Source organism: Mizuhopecten yessoensis, unplaced genomic scaffold (assembly GCF_002113885.1).
Source record: "Mizuhopecten yessoensis strain PY_sf001 unplaced genomic scaffold, ASM211388v2 scaffold4611, whole genome shotgun sequence".
Taxonomy (NCBI): Eukaryota; Metazoa; Mollusca; class Bivalvia; order Pectinida; family Pectinidae; genus Mizuhopecten; species Mizuhopecten yessoensis.
The window spans coordinates 156,409-165,091 of record NW_018405633.1 but is presented as its reverse complement, the minus strand read 5'-3'; positions in this window follow the sequence as shown (position 1 = coordinate 165,091).

Below are 8,683 nucleotides of genomic sequence, written 5' to 3'. Positions count from 1 at the left end.
TGAACTCTTCCAAATCTAACGTTGGAATAGTTCATTATGAAACTTCAGGGATGAATTATGAGTTAAAGATTCTACCTCCATACCTTCTGTAAAAAAAAAAAAAAACTTGCTGCCCCTTTCTAGCCCATAATAACAATGTACCATATTCATTTGGGACCCACTTATTATTCATTTGGTATATTCATAAGTTTGAAAATTGGAAAATGTGCTTTATGCATAATTATAGGAGTCGTGAGAAATCAATTTTTGTCGACTATGAACAGAGCAGTATGTGGACTCATTTTTCAGCTAAACAAACAATTTTTTAAGTTGCTGGTGATCCTAGTAATGTTGTATTGTACACGTACATAAAATAAATGTATATAAGTTATGTATCTATTGTAATAGATTATGTAAATTGCACTTGTTTAATTGATATACAGTTTGACATGAGCAGACTAAGTGGACAAGAAATATCACTGGAGGAGACCAGTCACCTTCAGACAGAGGTAAAGCTCTGATACATTCCTCAGATAGACTTTTTTACAGAATTCACAATAAAATAACAAATGAGTTAGCCATGTGTTTTCTAAATTAAGTTTGATTCCAAGTTTTACATGATTTAGAAAAAGAAATCAAAAAGAAACTTGGATGAATTCTGGAAAGATCTTACATTGAATTTGTCGATGAAGCTTCTTAAGAATAAAGTAAATTGTGTTATCACAGTGTACTTAACATCATATTGATGTAGATTATTATAGAGGAAGTAATGCATATATTCACTAAAATACTATTGAATTCTATTCAAAAGACAGGATCAAAGGGTCTGAAAAAAATGCTTTTGGACATTTTAACCTCAAAACTTTGTAAGGCAAACTCAAAATTTCATGTGAGAATATATACATATTTCTTGCATACTAGACTGAGGTATCTGCGGTGCTGAAAAATTTAATCCGACCCACCGGTCTGGATCGCTTACACGCGCAGACTGGCGGGGGAATTGTAGTGACCTTTCGGGGTCATGCTATTGTTCTTGACGTTTTATGACGTTTTTGGGATCAGACAGGGTCATTGACGTCACTAACAATTGACATCTGGGCTTCATATGCAAATGAGAAATGTGCAGACATTTTACAACTTTACTAGATGCGCAGCTGTTTTTATGGGTTTTAGGTAATAAGCAAGAAATAGAAATAAAAGACCCTCTGCAAAGCCTCGGGTCTCCTGCTCAATATTTTACCCCTTGGGTTTGAATACCCTTATCCAAACCTCACATCAGGGATGGATTCTATTAATATATGTATAGCGAAATATTTACAAGGTGCAACTGACATGGTACAAAAATAAAAAGGCAATGTCGGGAAAGGAAACATTTTTTTTCATTTCGTGTAATAAGATTTGAATATACTAGGTAGTAATTATGAGTTCTCATGTTTTCCAGGATGTTGTGATGGACACTTTTCCAGTGCCGGGGGACATCAATGGCGTAAGTTACTGATTATTTTTCGTGCAACAATATATTTTGTGACTTGGTTGCTGAAACACATAGTACAAATATTGGGGTTTATAGTTTTGTGAGTATGTTGGTAGTGTTACACTGTATAGTTGCTATTATTCACGAGGATTTTAATTTGGCGAATGCATTTAAGTTTGCAAAATTAAAACCCTCACAGATACTTTGAGATCACTTCCACGTTTCACACCTCTGTGTTATCGTCATACCCATTAGATAAATCCATCAGCCTAATTATAATGTGGGTCACAATGCATGCATACCGTTATATGAAAAAGACAAAGATATGTATTATAAGTGAGAGAGCCTTTTTATACGCCCGTCGAAGACGGGAAAGTATTATGTTATCACATGAGCGGGTGGGCGGGCAGGCATGCGAATGATGTCCGCTCGATATCTCGAGTAATTATTAACGAATTAACTTCAAACTTCACAACAAGGTTAATTACCATGAAAGCTCGGACAAGTTTGATAACCGCCATTATCCGACCATAATTTGTGGAGTTATGCCCCTTTACTTGCCGAAACAGTGTCCGCTCGATATCTCGAGTAATTATTAACGGATTAACTTCAAACTTCACAACAAGGTTAATTACCATGAAAGCTCGGACAAGTTCGATAACCGCCATTATCCGACCATAATTTGTGGAGTTATGCTCCTTTATGGACTTGTCGAAACAGTGTCCGCTCGATATCTCAAGTAATTATTAACGGATTAACTTCAAACTTCACAACAAGGTTAATTACCATGAAACCTCAGACAAGTTTGATAACCGCCATTATCCGACCATAATTTGTGGAGTTATGGCCCTTGGTTTCATTAATGCGATCCATGCGTTCTATGATGTTGTATTGCACTCATTGATCTACCAGTTATGTTGAATGAATTCTCTTTTAATATCAATTACTCACAAATACTTCATATGTTTCAATCATAAAAACAACTGCTCATTCAATGTGTGACGGGCGTATTATATACCGCTCGCGGTAACCTTGTTCAGTATTTCTTTGTCCTGCTTAAGGTTTTGTAAAGCTGACACTATTAATCTTGCATGAAATGGCTTGATGGACAGGTGGTGTGAGTCACGAAATTAAACCCCTGCGAATAAGTTCCAGTCACAAAATTACAAAATTTGACCACTGAAACATTTAACAGCTTTACAGTACTGAAATATTGCATAGGTTACTGTGTTTCCAGTTGTAGGGAAATCCTGCTACACAAAACCAAATATTTGAAAGACGTTGCTGGTTGATAATGTTAAAAATTGTCGTATATTTTTCTTTTTTTCCTTTTTCCTATTAAAAATTGATTTCATCAGAATAAAATTTAAGTTAAATCGTTCGGTGATTTTTAGGTTTCCTATTGTCCTATACTACCAAGTAAGAAGGCAGAGAAGATGTCTGTAGGTAAGTCAATGAAGTGCCAGGGACAGTCACATAAATACTAGATTGAACTCCTCAGGAGTTAAATTGTATGGTATTTCCTGGTGTTTTTTTTTATACATTTGTATATACATTCAAAACTTGGTAATCCAATCGCTATAAATCTAGTTGTCTTGCTGTATTGTCAGCAAGTATTTTAGGGGACAGATGGGACTTTTGATAAAATTGTTTCAGTAAACAGGTTATCAAGCCACTTTTTTAATGCTATGTACGAAGTTGACTCAATTGTTATGTCACATTTTAGCCTAACAACATCAGATGTTGTTTTTTTTCTTTTTTTTCCCTCTAATTTCAAATAATTCAGGGGTTTATTATATGTATCTTTTCTATACACAGGGATACTTTTCTGTGGTCAGGTCCATGTGACTACCAGTGTGGAGGTCCCTACCCTCCCCAAAGTCAAAGCTCCGCCCCCAAAACACATTGCCACGCCAAAAAACTTGAGGCCTCGATACGTACCGTTTGGAGCTAGTAAGTATTACTGACAGCTCACTGACAGCTCACTGTCAGGAGTTTTTAGGACACATGTCAATGTATTCATCACAGTTCCCCTGCAGTAATCTAAAATATGCTTTCTTGATTTTTTCATTACGGAAAACATTGCGACGACTCTGTATGATTCTGAATTTGATCTCAAAATAAATTTATGTCCATAAAAACGCAAAAAGTGTGATGAATTTCCATATACAGCGGTATGTGTTAACCTTACCAAAAGTTAATTTCTTAGAAATAATTTTAATACAGTACTAAGGTTGTAACAATATTCCAGTTATAACATGATAACTGTAATTGATGAAAGCAACAATCTTTCAAACACCATATTGTAAATATGCTAACATCCACACTTTTTTTCTCCATTTTAGATGTCTGTGCTCCAAGCTTTTCGAATTTTCAAGAGAAACACAAAAAGAGTAAGAAGCGGAAGCATTCTGTTGGTACGACTGATATTCTTGTTATCCTTGATTGTCCCTCATATTTAAGTAATTTGGAGGCAAAAGTAGGACAGGGTTGGATGAAGGGTTGGAGGGGTTCCTATTGGAATCAGTGTGTCCATCTGTCTGTAGACACCAGCTTGTTCCAATAATTAGTCCTGTTGCTTTGCTTTAGAATTGATTGGCTTAATCACCATCATTGTGTATTAGCATCTGTATTGATGCCACCATAATTGATAGAGTTATTGCCCTTGTATATATAAAAGGTCTTGTTCAGGCAAATAGTCCATCATCACTTAATTTGAAACCTCGTTGAGTTAATCACCGTCACTTTTAGTTACACATGTCTATCAAGCATATAATGATGTTTTGGAGCAGGGGTATTTTATTTTAAGCATTTTGCTAATAATTATCTTTCTTTTTCTATCGATCTTTTACAAATTATTTCCCCTTACAACCTTTCACAGTGTTATTTTATACAGCATACATCCGGAAAAGTATTTTAATATTTTATTACCTTTGGGTATTTATTTCAAGTTTGTTCAAAATAGGGGAGATGAGCAATAAAGTTGGGTCAAATATTAGCCTGTTCTTTAGTTGGGAATTAAGTCCAGAACATGAACTAGCAGATTGGACATTCACTTTCCATTTTTAATGGGGGCTTGGTTTGAACATTCAAGTAAGTAGTGTTACAGTCCTAAAAAAAGGGTCAAGAATTTGGAGCAAAGTTCAGGATTTTTCTGAAGAAGAAAACAAAAATATTTGTTTGATACAGACCCTGATGTATCTTATTAGTTTTTTAGTGGTATCTTTTGCCGACAGGGTGTAAATATTTTCGGAAAATAATAAATTCAGTGTTTTATTTTATGAAAAAATTGTATTATTTTTAGATGAAACTGATGATGCTCCTGTACTTCACAAGAAGAAAAAGAAGAAGCATAAACATTGATAATAGAAAATACATCCTGTCTGTGAGAAGGATTTGACATGGATTGGTGTCTTGTACAGTTCTGATTTGTTTAAAATGGTCAGGCAATTCATACAGAAATACAATTACTTTTCAGAGAAACATTGAAAATCATGCTAAATGGACATGCTAAATGTTTGTTAAGTTGAGAAGTTTTGGGCTGTCCAGTCTGACAATGACAGATAGTCATTATTAATAAAATATAAAACTGTATGTAAATATTGTCTGTTTTCATTATGTTATGCCTCATTCCAGTATGGTTTACGCATCTATTGATGCATGCAAGTCTTTGGTGTCAAACAATGCTGTACTCTTGAACACTTGACCATCATATAAGCTAATATTTTTGGTGACAGTGTTGGGAGTTGAACCCATGCCACAGAGAGATTGGGTAACAGTAATGATATAGGCAAGTTAATGGTCTGGTAAGTCAAAGGTCACACTTGACTTCTTCTGAAGTAAAGTCCTTGTGTAGACAGTGAAAATCTTTTTTGCAAGATATCTCGTCAACACCTCAACCAGAATTATTTATTCACTCGGTAACACAATATTAGCATGCTAGAATGAAGGGAAATAAAGTTTGTTTCAATGAAGGATCTTGGCAAACTTTCTAGGTCACAGAGGTCAACTGTGTGTTAAAACCTTGAAACAAATCCTAAATAACCAAGAGACATATAAATGGTCATGAAATTTTATTTCTAAGGCCATGGGGCTGAATTATTGGGAGTGAGAATAACAATTGTGTTATTGAATTACAAATCCGACCGTGAAGTTTCCCTTTCTCGATGGTAATATCCTAGCTCACCACCTACCATGTTAACATATTGCAGGTGAGTCAGCCTTCACTGAATATCACTATATATTATATCATAAGGGTTAAATAGATACATTTTGATCAATACTATCAGTTTTATGGTCGCCACCATGATCTTATATTGAAACATTATTTTGTGTGATAGTGGGCCTTGTAGTTTCGTTACTATATCCAGGTTCTTGATTGGATGACGTACATTTGACCAGGATTTACACTGCAGATGTCGATGAAGTAGAAGATGTTTACCTTTCTGGAACACCTGGTCTTATTCTTGTAACTTTTTAATGGCCTCCATGAAAATCTTATTTGGTTTTGAGTTCGAATTATGGCTTTATCTATCAGCTCACTATTCTTTTATGCCTGTTGATTAGAGCTGGCACAATCAAAGATCACTGTGCTATAATGTAGCACCTTTTTGAAAGACTTAATATAAACAGAAACCTGTATCGCTACCACGGTAATCATATGTATATGAGCCATTTAACTGATCGAGTTGAGTATGTACATGTATATATATATGTATGCGGGCCCCTGTCGGAGTATATCAATGATTACGGTACCTCGGGTCAAATTATACCAGAAATTGCCTGAGGATCTCTGACCGCGGACCCACCAAGGAGGCGCGTTTGATGTATTCTATATATAAATGGTATTCTCGTTATACACGGAAAGAGTTGAGAACGAATCTTTATCAACTGGATAAGAGCTAACTAACTTTTCAAAATGCTGTCATGGACAATATGTTGATTTCTGGCATGCATAACTTAAAACAACATCTTAAAAACAATTTATGTTTTCAGGGCAAAACATTCTATTCAAACTTATATCCAGCGCATTCCAAAAATCCCAGTGGTATTGATCATTTTCGTTTTCTGCATCCCTGGAATATGTCATGACGAAATCGAAGGCTCTGTATACGCCAACTTTAGGATGATCCAAGTAGACGATTTTGATCATCTTAAAGTACAATGTACATCAAAAGAATTGCGAAGCAGCTAACAGGTAAATAGACCGGCTTTTAAGTCGGGTGTCGCTCCTCTGTAATCTTCAAATGACAGGTATCAGCCTAGTGATTAGTCTCTCTTTTTTTCTTTTTTTTTAACCTGAATTCAATTAAATAGCTAACCGCATGCCTTCAGTTTTGTCATGACCATTCCAGGGCTTACTCGGAATTCCAGGGGTTAAGCTTTCTTTGTTCTGTGCAGAGAACGCAAGTGAGCGTAACCCTAGGGTATTTTAGGACGATCACAGAGACGCTGAGTGTAACCCTAAGGTATTTTAGGATGATCCCAGAGACGCTGAGTGTAACCCTAGGGTATTTTAGGATGATTGCAGAGATGCTGAGTGTAACCCTGGGGTATTTTAGGATGATCCCAGAGAAGCTGAGTGTAACCCTATGGTTATTTTAGGACGATCCCAGAGACGCTGAGTGTAACCCTAGGGTATTGTAGGATGATCCCAGAGATGCTGAGTGTAACCCTAGGGTATTGTAGGATGATCCCAGATATGCTGAGTGTAACCCTAGGCTATTTTAGGACGATCCCAGAGATGCTAAGTGTAACCCTAGGGTATTGTAGGATGATCCCAGAGATGCTGAGTGTAACCCTAGGGTATTGTAGGATGATCCGAGAGATGCTGAGTGTAACCCTAGGGTATTTTAGGATGATCCCAGAGATGCTGAGTGTAACCCTATGGTATTTTAGGACGATCCCAGAGATGCTGAGTGTAACCCTATGGTATTTTAGGATGATCCCAGAGATGCTGAGTGTAACCCTAGGGTATTTTAGGATGATCCCAGAGATGCTGAGTGTAACCCTATGGTATTTTAGGACGATCCCAGAGATGCTGAGTGTAACCCTATGGTATTTTAGGATGATCCCAGAGATGCTGAGTGTAACCCTAGGGTATTTTAGGATGATCCCAGAGATGCTGAGTGTAACCCTAGGGTATTTTAGGATGATCCCAGAGATGCTGAGTGTAACCCTAGGGTATTTTAGGATGATCCCAGAGATGCTGAGTGTAACCCTAGGGTATTTTAGGATGATCCCAGAGATGCTGAGTGTAACCCTAGGGTATTTTAGGATGATCCCAGAGATGCTGAGTGTAACCCTATGGTATTTTAGGACGATCCCAGAGATGCTGAGTGTAACCCTATGGTATTTTAGGATGATCCCAGAGATGCTGAGTGTAACCCTAGGGTATTTTAGGATGATCCCAGAGATGCTGAGTGTAACCCTAGGGTATTTTAGGATGATCCCAGAGATGCTGAGTGTAACCCTAGGGTATTTTAGGACGATCCCAGAGATGCTGAGTGTAACCCTATGGTATTTTAGGATGATCCCAGAGATGCTGAGTGTAACCCTAGGGTATTTTAGGATGATCCCAGAGATGCGGAGTGTAACCCTATGGTATTTTATGACGATCCCAGAGATGCTGAATGTAACCCTATGGTATTTTATGACGATCCAAGAGATGCTGAGTGTAACCCTATGGTATTTTATGACGATCCCAGAGATGCTGAGTGTAACCCTATGGTATTTTAGGATGATCCCAGAGATGCTGAGTGTAACCCTATGGTATTTTAGGACGATCCCAGAGATGCTGAGTGTAACCCTATGGTATTTTAGGATGATCCCAGAGATGCTGAGTGTAACCCTATGGTATTTTAGGACGATCCCAGAGATGCTGAGTGTAACCCTATGGTATTTTAGGATGATCCCAGAGATGCTGAGTGTAACCCTATGGTATTTTAGGACGATCCCAGAGATGCTGAGTGTAACCCTATGGTATTTTAGGATGATCCCAGAGATGCTGAGTGTAACCCTAGGGTATTTTAGGATGATCCCAGAGATGCTGAGTGTAACCCTATGGTATTTTAGGATGATCCCAGAGATGCTGAGTGTAACCCTATGGTATTTTATGACGATCCCAGAGATGCTGAGTGTAACCCTATGGTATTTTAGGATGATCCCAGAGATGCTGAGTGTAACCCTATGGTATTTTAGGACGATCCCAGAGATGCTGAGTGTAACCCT